The sequence below is a fragment of the Gekko japonicus genome, unplaced genomic scaffold (assembly GCF_001447785.1).
Source record: "Gekko japonicus isolate JY-2015 unplaced genomic scaffold, Gekko_japonicus_V1.1 scaffold162, whole genome shotgun sequence".
Classification (NCBI taxonomy): Eukaryota; Metazoa; Chordata; class Lepidosauria; order Squamata; family Gekkonidae; genus Gekko; species Gekko japonicus.
Window position 1 is genome coordinate 1,549,642 of NW_015176456.1, and position 13,347 is coordinate 1,562,988.

Sequence of the window (13,347 nt, forward strand, 5' to 3'; positions counted from 1 at the left end):
ATCCAGCAGGTGCAAGTGGAGGAGTGGGGAATCAAACCCAGTTCTCCCAGATTAGAGTCCGCGCACTTAACCCCTACACCATACTGGGCTGCATGGGTCAGGCAAGGTATAAAACAGGGTTCCTCAACACAGTGCCCAGGGATGCCATGGCACCCACCAGTATTTCCCCTGGTGCCCACCAACCTTTTCAAAATGTGGATAGGGCCTTTGTAAGACAGGGCTTGTTATTAGCTGCTCTCCACAGCTGCAATAGTGGCTACTGGAGGATCAGGAAGACTAGTAAGCATTCCCCCCCTCAGGCTTTCCTTCTTTTTATTCCTTCTCTTTCTCCATCCCTCCTGTCATCTTTTTTTATTCCCCTTCTGCAACTTTTTTTTGCAAGGCAAGGAGGGAGGAATTGTGTTTAGCTCCACCATCTGCAGGAGCCATTTTGTGGTGGCACTCACCACACCCTCTCAAAATTCCAAAGGTGCCCGCAGGCTCAAAGAGGTTGGGGGTCCCTGGTATAAAGTATCTCCTGTTCTATAACAGCAGATGAAAATTAATCCTATCCAAACTACCAGTTCTTCCAGCTATCTCAGTGCTGTTGTCTGCTGGGAATATGACATTCTTACTCCGTGAGAGACGTATCTTTCATGTCTATTTTTTTCTCTATATATAGTCAATAGCTATGAGATGTTTCTACATTTTCTCCCTGTCATTGAGCTCCACTGGTTCCATCACTGAAATCTTGGCCTTAAAAAAATGCAATTCCATACTGTAGTAAACCTAAATGACAAAAATCATCAAGCATATGTTGCCTAAGCCATATAAATATGCATATATGTTAAAGACGTGGCAGCAGGCAGGTGCACAGGAAATCTTCATAAAGTTAACATCTACTGCAGTGGTAATAAACTGATGTTACCCATTCAAATACTAGTTGGGGGTTTTTTTTGCAAACATTTGCCACCACTGTGTGGTTTTAAGCGGTTCCACTAATACTTGATAACATCAAGCTGGCAGGTTTTTTTTCTCTCTCTCTCTCCCTCTCCCAGTAACAAAGAAATAGAGGGAGTTTATTAAAGTATAAATGCCATTTTCATCTTGCAGCATTAACTGTGTTGTGTGTATCCCAAAGGTACTGAGCCAGTCAAAGCAAACAGCTGTGCCACCTACTTGCAACAGTTGTACACCCACCACAATGCACCAGTGGGAGGAGCAGGTTAAAGAAAGCCATAAAGCTGATAGTATACCTCACTTAGCAGTTTTCTTTCTAGCTCGGGGGAAATTTCATCCCTTTTGAGAATAGGCATCGTACGTAGCGCTCATAGCACTGAGTATTCTTTTGCAACTCCTCTCCTATAAACCACCTACCGCATTTTTATGTTCCACAATCACATACACCAAAATAATGTTTAGCAAATTAACATCAAGCTAAATAAAAGGCATATCAAGCAACGTAGCAGGCGGCGTTCTGTTCTTCTGCACGGAGGGCATTGTAGGGTGCACTAAGCTAAGTTCCTTGCAGCTTCCTCAGAAAACAAGGAATCAGTTTAAAAGGAAATAGGTATGAAAGAATTCTAACAAAAGAAAATTATATCTCATCAGTATCTATGTTCCATAGTGGAAATACAGATATAAACACTGGTGGATTTTAAAAAAGAAGAGTTATGCATTCTCCACAAACAGTGTGTGCTGCAGACTCCATCTTTTGCTGGTTCCTGCCTGCCTTTTTACATCGTTGTTGGGGGTGATTGTGGGACAAAGCATTCTGCACAGCCCTTCAAAAGGTTCTTGTGTTGGCTGTTTCCCATGCCTATGGTTTCTACACAGACCCTGAACTGAAAGTGGGAAATTGTCATGGGGAGTGCCTTTCTGGTCAAGGAAAATACACTCCGAGTGCAAGCAAAAGAAAAAGAAAAAAGATTATGGGGTGGACATCCTACATGCAGAGACAGTGGTTGTCCACTGCAAACTAAAAAAAAAATTTCTGTACAGACTCACTGCAGTCTGGGTAAATTACACAGATGCAACACAGTGTTGGAAACAATATGCACTGTTCTTCAGTAGAGACAGAAGATGGAAAGCGAGGAACTTCTGACGTTTATTATGATTAATCATATTTTCATCCCATTCTTCTTTCAAATATTCAAAGCAATTTACATAGAATGTTTCTATTTATTCCCAACAACAACCCTGTGATGCAGACTAAGTTTATCGGGAGTAACTAGCCCAAGGCCACACTCGTAGCTGAATGGGGTTTAAACCACAGTCTCCCAGCTCAAAGCACAAAGCTGTCTTTGTTACAGATATTTCCATGTTTCTCCATGATCCCCAACTTTCGGCAATGAAATCACAGTCATGCAGAATATGAGTGCACCGTTCTTCCTGGCAGCATCATATTTAGCACTAATCTAAAAACTATATTTCCCACTGGATTGGCATCCCTGTGGTGAGTTTCCTGCTCATAGGGATTCTGCATCTCACATAGTCAGTTTCTCCCTAGTCCCTCAACAGCATGGAACAAGGTGGCACAGAAACTGATTGCTGCACATGGTGGACTGAATTATCTAGCAAGTTCTACTTGCTGATATTCCTGGTGACTGGGAAACTGTGTTGTGGCAAGTGCAACATCTGTTCACCATATATAGATCTGCGGTCCCCTACATGGTGCCCCTGGGGCTACGGTGCCTACTGCTTTTTTTTCCCTGGCATTCACTCACTTCTTCCCCAAAATACCTCTTCACCATACAAAAAGCCAATCCTGGCTTTCCTCCACCTTACTGAAGCAGGAGATGCTTCAGAATACCCCAGGAGGCACCACCTTTGGGCAGGGGCAGACTGGGAAGAGGAAATGGCCCTGGAAAGGGCTCAACCTGTGGCACACCCCCAAAGGGAGGAGGGAAAAAGAGGCAACCAGGCTTGGCTGGGACAGGCACCCTCCTTCTCCACACCCCAATCCTCCCCCTCAAGAAAGGGAAATGATCTAGCTGGCCTGTGGATGAGGGCTGCTGGTTTGAGGCATTTGCTGCTGCATGCCTTGCACAGGGCAGGACCCCCCTTGGGGGCTGGGTGGGGTAGCCCTGGTAAGGGTACCCCTCAAGGCTGTCAGCCTATCATTGCAGTTGCCTTAACAGCCAATATGTCTCTGCCTTTATGTCTTCAGGGAGCGTCCATTCAGAAATAGCTGCCCCCATCGTAGGAGGATCCTTGTCTTGGAATTTGCCAATGTTTTGTAGCTGACCTCCATGTGATTGGTCATACTTTCTAAGGCAGCCATTTTGCAGTAGTGCCCTCAGCGCTGTTTCAAGGTTTCTAAAGTGTCCACAAGCCCAATAAAGGTTGAGGACCTTGATGTAGATGCTAGCATCCTGCAATGCCATTACTATTAATGGTGCAAATAAAATACCTACAGCAGGTCTTCCAAGGACAATATCAGTGTGGTGCTGCAGTTACAGAGTCAGATATTATAACCAGAGAGACTTGATGTCAAATCCACACTTCCTACGAAGCTCACTTGGTAACCTCTCTTAGCCTAATCTCTCCCACAGAGTTGTTTTGGGGATGAAATTTGGTAAGAAGCCATGTGTGCTGTCCTGAGTTCCTTGGAAAACTGGAAGGATAAAAATCTAATAATAAACAAGTATCAAGATGTGTGTAGGTTCTGTGATCCTGTTCGTGACAGAAATGATAGGAAGTACATAAGCAGCTCTTAGTCTTTATTTTTTTAAAAAAAAAAAATCTAGTATGATTAGTTGTGACTTTGTTAGTGCCTATTCAATATAATTAACCAGGGTTTTATCTTACCATTATCCTTGTATGCATTAGGGACTTAGTTTAGGAACATACTCCTTACAGGTCTCTAATATACCTTATCTCTTCATACTAATTGAGTTATCTCATAGTGTCACACAGGCAGCCACTGCAGAAAAGATAGGCAGAAGAGAATTAAAGTGGCTGTGACTCATTGTTTCTGCCCAAAGACTCTTAGCCAGGTGAGTAAATGATCGCAGTAAGACAATCCCTTTTGTGGACGTGTTGTTCCTACACTTTATGAAGATACTGAGAAATACTCTACAGTACAGTAGAGCTTCTTCTTACTCTTTAAAACTAATACGTTAGCACAAGTTATCTCATTCTGTCTGAACGAAATCAACATTTTGAAATAATTGCATTCTTTATTCTCTAACCACCCCCACCCCTGTTAAGAGTCTGTTGTTTACATTTGCGGCAATTTAATATCATATGAATGTGATCAGCACTGGCTGAAGAGATTGGACTCTTGGGGGAAATCTAACTGGGCAGTAAAGATATTATAATAAATTAAATAAAGGACAACATGTTGGGCAGTAAAACTACAATAATAAATTAAATAAACAGCAATACACTGCACTTTAATGTCACCCAAAATCTGTCACCAGAGGTGGCTATTTCCTTATGTCTCCTGACAGGATTGATCCTGCAAATTTTGCATATACTTATGTGTACGACTTTTCTTTTTCCCAGTAGGAATAAATTGTATATTTTTCCAGGTAGTAGAGAAATGATACTGGACACATCTTAATGCCCTTTGGATGGATCCAACCAGCTTTTTCACTCAGTCTCACCCAATTCCCCATCTTACTGCAGTCCCCCTCCCACATGGCTTTTGTAGATGTAGGCACACCATGATTCCAAACACAGCTGTTTTGGGCAGACAAAGCAGTTGCCTTTTTGTTGGTTTGATCCAACCCTTTGTTTTCATGGATCCAATGTGTTACTTCAGCATTTGCAGTCCCTACAGTTCACATGCGTACTGGACAATATTTGCCACTAGTCCCTGCTCGACAACATGTTTAACAGGGACAGAGACTAGAAACAGCTGTGTATTGTTATCTTGTTATAGAAAGCAGACAGATGTCTCAGGATACTCCATATCCCTGATTTTCCTCAGGATACTCCCATATACCTAATTGAACAACTGGAAGAATGGCACAGTGCTAGCAGCATTCTTTTCTTATTTAATGCAGCATCTCCTGCTTTGCTTAAATTCCAAGGAGATTATGACAGCATAATGATTATCTTCTCCTCCATTTTATTTTCACAAACACCCTACAAGGTGTGCCAGGCTGACATAGAATGACTGTCCCAAGGTTACCCAATGAGGTTTATGGCTGTTTGGGGATCAGAACCCAGACCTCCATAGCCACTATACTACACTGGCTCTCTAGTATCATCATCTGTAACCACACTTACATGGGTCGCACAATCTCTTCTGTAAAAGCACCATACACGGATCATAGGTCCAATTCAGAGGCATACTTATCCAGAAATGAATAGCAAAATGGTGATTGCATAGTGACCAAAATTAATAAACCCAGCAGCCTCTCTGTTACTCAGTTGCCACAGTCAGCCTTGCTTATTGGTATGCAGAGATGACTGTAGCATCATGATTTGTACATCAAAGACTCTAGGTTTTTCCCCTGGATATCTTTCAGGTAACTGAGGAAGCAGCTTTACAGAGATGGTTTTGAAACTGTTGCTCATTATTATGGAATTCACTTAACCTCCTAAACTAAATGTCTGGACAATGATACTTCGGGTTCTTCATTTCTTTCTCACTGAAACAGATACCGGTAGGTATGAGATTCTTTTTATTGTCTTTTCAATTCTGAATGCCATGTGATATTATTTATGATCTCTAACAGGATGACTAGATGTTAGCAAATGAACCGGGAGTGGCAGAAAAACATCAGACTGCCCTTGGTACTAAAATATCAGTAAGCAATTTAATTAAGATCTTTGGCTTTCTGTTGGCAGGGTGCTTGTACCTTTAACTGTAACATAACAGGAACTCACACTAGATGAAACTTTGACCCATTACTCAATTTTACATGGCAGGAAAAAGCAACACTTGCTGTGGCTTGCCTATTATGAAGCCGTGAAAGGCCCTGCCAGAAAAATGAACCCCTAGCCCTACTTGAAAGCAATTCTTGTTAACCTTTATGGAGGGATTTTCATTCGAGAGCTTTCAAGTTTTTGCAAAATGAAGGCAGAGGCTGTCAGCATTTCAAGAGCCAGGACTTTGAGAAAACACCAAACATCGTATCATCATCTTGTCTAGTTATTTTCAGCTAATCTTTGGCTCCTGTTGGCAAGAGAGAGAATTTTTTTCCCATGCACTAAATTAGACAGTATAACTGCTTAGAAACATAAGAGGAATATCACAAAGTAGTTCACGCCTAGCAGAATTTTTAAACTGGCCAGAGAGAGCTCAAAATGTTACCATGTCAGCTGACATCTAACTCCTTCCCTGCTCTACATGTCAGTGGGAAGTTCAGTAACTCTGCTTCACTCTCACTAAAGGCCAACAGAACTTGTGGTTTGAAACTATTTAAAGCAGCAGGGCCAACAATTAGACAAAGCCCAGCTGAACCAGCTGCACACTGAAAAGAGGGAGAAAAGAAACAGCTGTCTTCAGGGGTAGCTTTTTAGGATGCAGCAGGTGCAGTCACATTAGATATTACACCTGCCCGACATTCCCCTCCCTTTCCTGTTCCATCAGGTCAATAAAGTTGGGCCCAAAGTGAAAGAAAAGGTTCTGCCTAGACAAAACAGGGTGCTTTTTGACAGCTTCCCTTCTAGCAAATCACACTGACTCCAGCCAACCTGTCAAAATCTGGTTTACATTTTAGAGTACTGCTGCCCAGCTAAGTAGAAATTTTGTCTTCTAAATTGGGGGCTGGAATTGAAGGATGAAAAGGCAACAAATTCTAATGTCTTTCGGTGTAGGCTCTAGAACCCCCTATACACTGGGAACTGGGAAGCCTTGTTGGGATCTCTCAGCCCTTGTTTGTTGCTGTGTATGGGAAGCTAATATTCTGCTCAGGATGTGAACTGCTCCACTCCGGGGGGGGGGGGAATAGAGGGAACATTCATGTTGGGGTGTGTTTGGACTATGGGTCCTTTCATGTGGTGCCTTTGTCTGCTTCTTCCTGCTGCTCTCCATCTGTCTACCTCACCAATGATCAAAAAAGAAGGAGGCGTGGCCGATGCCTGCTGTTATATAGGCTCCCCCCCCCCCCCCCCCCCAAATCCGACACCACAAAGAAAGCAGCATCATGTTATTTGGCTCATCCTTCCACTACTGTGGCAAACCATGCTTCAACTCAAACCTTTCTGAGTCCCAGATTCAGGAGCTGCAATTTGCAAAAGCTTGTTACCTGGAGACAATTCCTGCTTACCACAGATGACCTGGTAAAAGAGGTTAGAAGGCCAAGCTGTGGTCAGGAGTCTGCTTTGTAAACGTGTATTCTCAGAGACAAAATGTATTCAGTGCCCTTTGCTGGATTTAAAAAACAAAGAAAAATAATTGGCCTGTTCATACTAAAGGAGCTGCGGTGGCTCAAGTGGTTGAGACGCTGAACTGCAGGCTGTGGAAGGTCGGTAGTTCAGCAGTTTGAGACCCGGGTTGCCGCATGACGGAGTGACTTCCCGTCTCTAATTCCAGCTCCTCCCAACCTAGCAGTTCGAAAGCAAGAAATTGCAAGTAGATAAATAGGTACCACTTCGGTGGGAAGGTAACAGCGTTCCGTGCGCCTTGGTGTTTAGTCATGCCGGCCGCATGACCACGGAAACGTCTTCGGACACCGCTGGCTCTTTGGCTTTGAAAAGGAGATGAGTACCGCAACCCTAGAGTCGGACTCGACCGGCTTTCGAGCAAGGGAACCTTTACCTTTACTTACTGAGGGGCAGGGCCATTGAGAGCGGAGTCTAGGAAGACAAAATTATGGACTCTGTGGTGGTGCTCTGAAGGTCTGCTAAGATGCATTGCGGCCTTAGGTCCGCTTCTTAAAGTGAGTTCCTGAACCTTAACGCAGGAGAATTGGGAAGGAGCTAAATTTGCATCAGCAGCTGGAAGGGAGAGCCACAGATCTGAAATATCTCATTGTGATGCATTTGGGGATGGGGAAACAAAGCCACATAAGAGATGGATGTGCCCCACCCCCTTGGGGCAGCATAGGTGAGCACCCTGGGGCATCATTTGGATGGTGAAAGGTTAACCCACAGGCCAGGCCTGGGGCCTCGGGGCCAACAGGGACCTAGGACAGGAAGACCTTGAGTGGTGTCATTATCCTCAACCCATAGACCCTGCGGCTAGGGGGACAGGAAGTGGCACATCTCCCTCGAACTTCAAGAAGGCTTGGCAAGGAGGAGCCTGAGCCTTATGTATGTGATGGCTCACAGCTCAGAATGAGGGTGATGTCACTCATAAATCCAAGGATGCAGAAACAAGAGGAGGCCTGACTCTTCTGCATCCCATCAATGTCCTTCACTGTGTCTGGGTTGGAATGGGGTTTTGGCCTGGGGGCACTGCAGATCCCCTTTGATCAATGTCAACAAATAAATAAAGTTGGCCTTTTTATTACCCAACAGAATTTATTGGCTCTCCTTATTTCTGCATGCAAACAAAATCTCATCCCCAGAGAGAGAGAGAGATGTTCTGCACATGCTCTTTGGCATGAGAATTTTGGTGTCAGTTTTCTTAGAACAAAAAAGAGACAACCTTGTTGTGTATATTTCACATCAAACCTCCAGGAGCTTCCTCTATTAGTACGTTCCAAGCAAAGGCTTTTTTTATATTCCAAGCAAAGGCTTTTTTATATGTTGATAACATCTTAACTGTAAACTGTCTCAAACAGGTCTCTGATGCAGTAGTATCAAAACCTCTTAAATAAATAAATAATAACCTCAGAGCAGTATCTTGCTACAGAAACGTTCTATGAACAACTAAATAATGACAGTGTTTTGGCAGGTTTTCTTATCTTGGTTCCTTACCTATGACATATGAGTCTTCATGTCTATCACCCTTACCCCGTAACAGCTGTTCAGCTCCAGGCCCTAGCCAGCCTGGAGAGTTATTTTGGCCTATTTCTCACTGAAAGGTGGCTTACATCAGGCCTCAGGCATATCCATTTACTTGGATTCTTTCACTTTTTCCAGGGCTGATTCCATAAATCCCAAGGCCACTCTTATCAGTCTGTGGTGTAATGAAACCTCAAAGCCCAGTTTAAAATCTCTTACTTTAGTGAGTTTCTGCTGCCTCAGTAATCAGCAGATTGAATACCCTGGACTGGGTCTTCTGATTTAAGGCCACACATCAAAAGTCTGGATGTACTTGGCTACAAAGCACATAATGTGCTGAAATTTCTGCCTGTACAGATTTATCAACTGTTAATTTATGGTTTTGAAGCCAAAAAACCCCCATACAATTTTGCCCCAAAACCAGAGTGTTGTGCAGGACGTCCCGCCCACCCCCCGGAATGCCCCCCAAATCCCCCCCATTGCAACAGCAAGGGGACATGGCAACCCTAGGGGTAAGCCCATAAGGTTGTCAACTCCATCTTGGGGAAATACCTGGAAATTTGGGATGGTGCCTTGGGAGGGCAGAGTTTGGGACAGAGCTCAGCTGAGATGTGATATCATATATTTTGTCACACCCAAATCAAATGTCATCTCTTTTCCGCTCTGAGACACCTTTGTGTAGTGAAGGGCGAGGTATAAATCCAATCTCTTCTTCTTCTTCTTCTTCTTCTTCTTCTTCTTCTTCTTCTTCTTCTTCTCAGTGCTGCCCTCACTAGAATGCAGGCTAGTGAACAAACCATGGACAAGACTAAGGTGACGAAACCAAAATTTCTTGAAGCAACCAGTATTTGAATGATCAATAGTGAGGTGAATCATGGGCTCAATCTGCATCTAGCATTTGCTCCGCTGTTTTACCAAACCCACGCTGGAACAGAAATTCTCCTCTGCATTGCATGCCACTTTCACTTTGACTGATTGTCAGATTTCATGGCAGTCCCCGGGGTATTCAAATGTGGTTTTGAGCTGCATCTTTTTCTGTTCCAGTGTGGATTTGGTAAAACAACGGAGCAAATGCTAGATGCGGATTGGGCCACAGTTTCACATTGTTATAGGCTTGTTAGTCACAAGATGATTCCCAGTTTAAATTAATAATAATATGGGGAAACTGAACTTCAGGACAAGGCATTAAAGGAGAATAGAATAATTATATTTCCCCCCTTGCCTAGCTCTACAAATTGTCATTGTTATTTCTGAGGTTACTGTAAAGATTTAGAGTTAGTAAGTGATTCCCAGATGGATGTGGCTTGCCCCTTGATTCATATTTGCATCATTTAAAAATAGCTTGCACTTTTCCAATACACCAGTAGACTTCTTTTAATTTTATAAAGAATGTTAATGGTAATGCAGATCCCAAACATCTGATATATTTAAAATGCAGTTGTTAAAATTTTGTTTTTAGATGTATTAACGTGACCACTATTCATTACAGAGATTAGGAGGTATGGTTGATATCCCAGTACAGAACATAATACACAGTTTCTGCAACTCATTTGCTCACAGACATCGTACTGGCCTGGTTTAGTGTTAGAAATCACCATTTCTTTTTAGCATTCTAATTAAACAATGAATATTGCAACATGGAAGTAATAATGCAATTTTATACAGAGTTACTTCAGGTTCAGCCCAATGAAATCAACAGAGTACTGGAGTAATGCTGCATAATATTGTGTTGTAAACCCCACTGAAATAAGAGGGACTATGGTTGAATCTGCATTTGCATTTTTAAATCAGTTTCGTGCTGCTGTGACGGCGTCTTTCTCTATGCTTGTTTGAATGTTGTTTGGAGAAGATTCTTTTAAAGCAGTGGGGTGCAATGACAGTGGACCCACCAAGAGAAGGTGATAAACATATGTGGACGTGCAAAAGTATGCTAGCACTGCTGTTGAGGTGTGAAAACGAAACCAAATATAGACAGCTTTTTTGAAGATGGAGTCAGAAGGCTGGGACACCAGTGGGAAAGACAAATGCAGATTCGACCTATGTTTCATGTGAAATTCAGACTGAAAAGAGATGTTTCTATGAAGGAGGTTTTTATATCCAGCTTTTCTCTACCCTAAGTAGTCTGAAAGTGGCTTATGATCACCTTCCCTTCCTCACAACAGTCACCTTGTGAGTAGGGTTGCCAGGTCTGAGTTGGAAAATACCTGGAGACTTTGGGGGTAGATCCAGGAGAGGGTGGGGTTTGGGGAGGGGAGGGGCCTCAGCATGGTACAATGCCAAAGAGTCCACCCTTCAAGGCAGCCATTTTCTCCAGGGGAGCTGATCTCTGTCAGCTGGAGATCAGTTGTAAAAGCGGGAGATGGCCAGGCCCCACCTGGAGGCTGGCAACCCTACTTGTGAGGTAGATGGGGCTGAGAGAGCCTGACCTACAGGAGCCTCACATGAGAGGTGAGATGGGGGAGGTGGTAGTGCCTGTCTCAGCCCACTTGAGGCAAGGAGATGCTTGCCTGGCCAAGCCCCACACAAGATAAGGCAGACAGCAGCACCTGAGCCGAGCCCCATGAAAGACAAGGGAGGCAGATGGCATTGCCTAGCGAGGGCTCCACAATAGATGAGGCAGACAGCAGTGCCTGACCAGGCCCCAGGTGAGGTGAGGCAGAGAGTGACCTCCAGCTGGTCCTCACATGAGGTGAGGCAGATGGTGGCACCAAACCCACAAGAGGCGAAGTGAGGCAGACAGCTGAGCCCAGCCAGACCTCATATAAAGCAAACCGAGGAGAGAGATTACGGGATAGAATTTGAAAGGGAGCAAAACAACCGGCATTACACTAGTGGATTATGGGTCGCGAAGAGTCGGACTCAACCGTGCGACTGAACAACAACAAATGAGAAAGGACTATAGTGTTTGCCAAATGGATTAAAATTTCATAGGAATTTCAACGCTACCCACTCTGATAAAGTTTGTATACAAAACGAGACACGATATGCATGGTCCATTGTCGTGTTGATGCGTTTGAATTGCTCCAAGTAAATTGGATATTGGAAAAGAATGTATAAGTCTATGAAGATTTTTTTGGCATAATACATCACAGTTGTTTTGCTCCCTTTCAACTCACATAAAGCAAACCTGATGATGGCACCTGGCCAAGCCCCACATCAGGTGAAGCAAGGTGGATGAAGGAGGCCATTCCCAGCCCGTGTGAGACAAGGGAAGTAGTGCCTGTCCATCTCCCTGCCTTTGGGAGGGAGTTTCAGGGTCAGGCAGACTGCCTCTTCCACTCTCTCACCCTCCCTTGGCAGTGGTGCCAGGGTAGGATTGTCAGCCCTGGGTTGGGAAATACCTGGAGATGTTGGGGGTGGAGCCTGAGGGGGGCGGGGTTTGGGGCATAATTAATGCCATAGAGTCCAATTTCCAAAGCAGCCATTTTCTTCAGGTAAATTGACTTATGTCACCTGGAGATCAGTTGTAATAGCAGGAGATCTCCTGCCACCAACTGGAGGTTCAGTAGAACAAACACCATATAATAGTCAATGTATGTTCAAATTATTGAAAACAGTACATAACAACTGTAAAGACAACACACTGCAACAATAAAGTATAGTTCTATCTGAATACAGCTTGTTTCACAAGTGTGGTAAAGTCCCCAATTGGACAAAACTGTCTGAAAATCCTTTGTAATAAAAGTTCAAGAAGATTCCAGAGGTCAACGTCCTATTCCAGAGTGGCAGAAGTTTCCTCAGTCTTCATCAGGACTGCATAAATCATCAACGGAATTACATTATAACAATGGAAGTAAGGTTGCAGCCACACACACTAAATAATCCACTTTCAAGGCACTTTCAGTGCACTTTCCAACTAGATTTTACTTACAATCCAGTTGGGAAGTGGATTGAAAGTGGATTATTTAGGGTGTGTAATCACAGCCTGAGAGCAGCCTTGGATCTTTTTCCTCCCCAATGAAAGAATTGAGCAAGTTCACATCTTTGGCGGCAAGGCTAGCAAGGATTTACTGTTCTTATACAACTAGGCAGATGGATAAGGAGCGGGGACCCAGTTTGGTGTAGTGGTTAAGTGGGTGGACTCTAATCTGGGAGAACCGGGTTTGATTCCCCACTCCTCCACTTGCACCTGGCTGGCTGGCCTTGGGCAAGCCTAGCTCTGATCAGAGCTGTCCTTGAAAAAGAGCCGTTTCTGTCAAGAGCTCTCTCAGCCCCACCTACCTCACAGGGTGTCTGTGGGGTGGGGTGGGGTGGGGAGTTTGTAAGCCGCTCTGAGACTCCGAGGGAAGGGCGGGGTATAAATCCAATCTCTTCTTCTTCTTCTACCTCACAGGGTGTCTGTTGTGGGGAGGGGAAGGGAAAGGAGTTTGTAAGCCGCTCTGAGACACCTTTGGGTAGTGAAGGGCGGGGTATAAATCCAACCACTTCTTCTTCTTTTACCTCACAGGGTGTCTGTTGTGGGGAGGGGAAGGGAAAGGAGTTTGTAAGCTGCTCTGAGACACCTTTGGGTAGTGAAGGGCG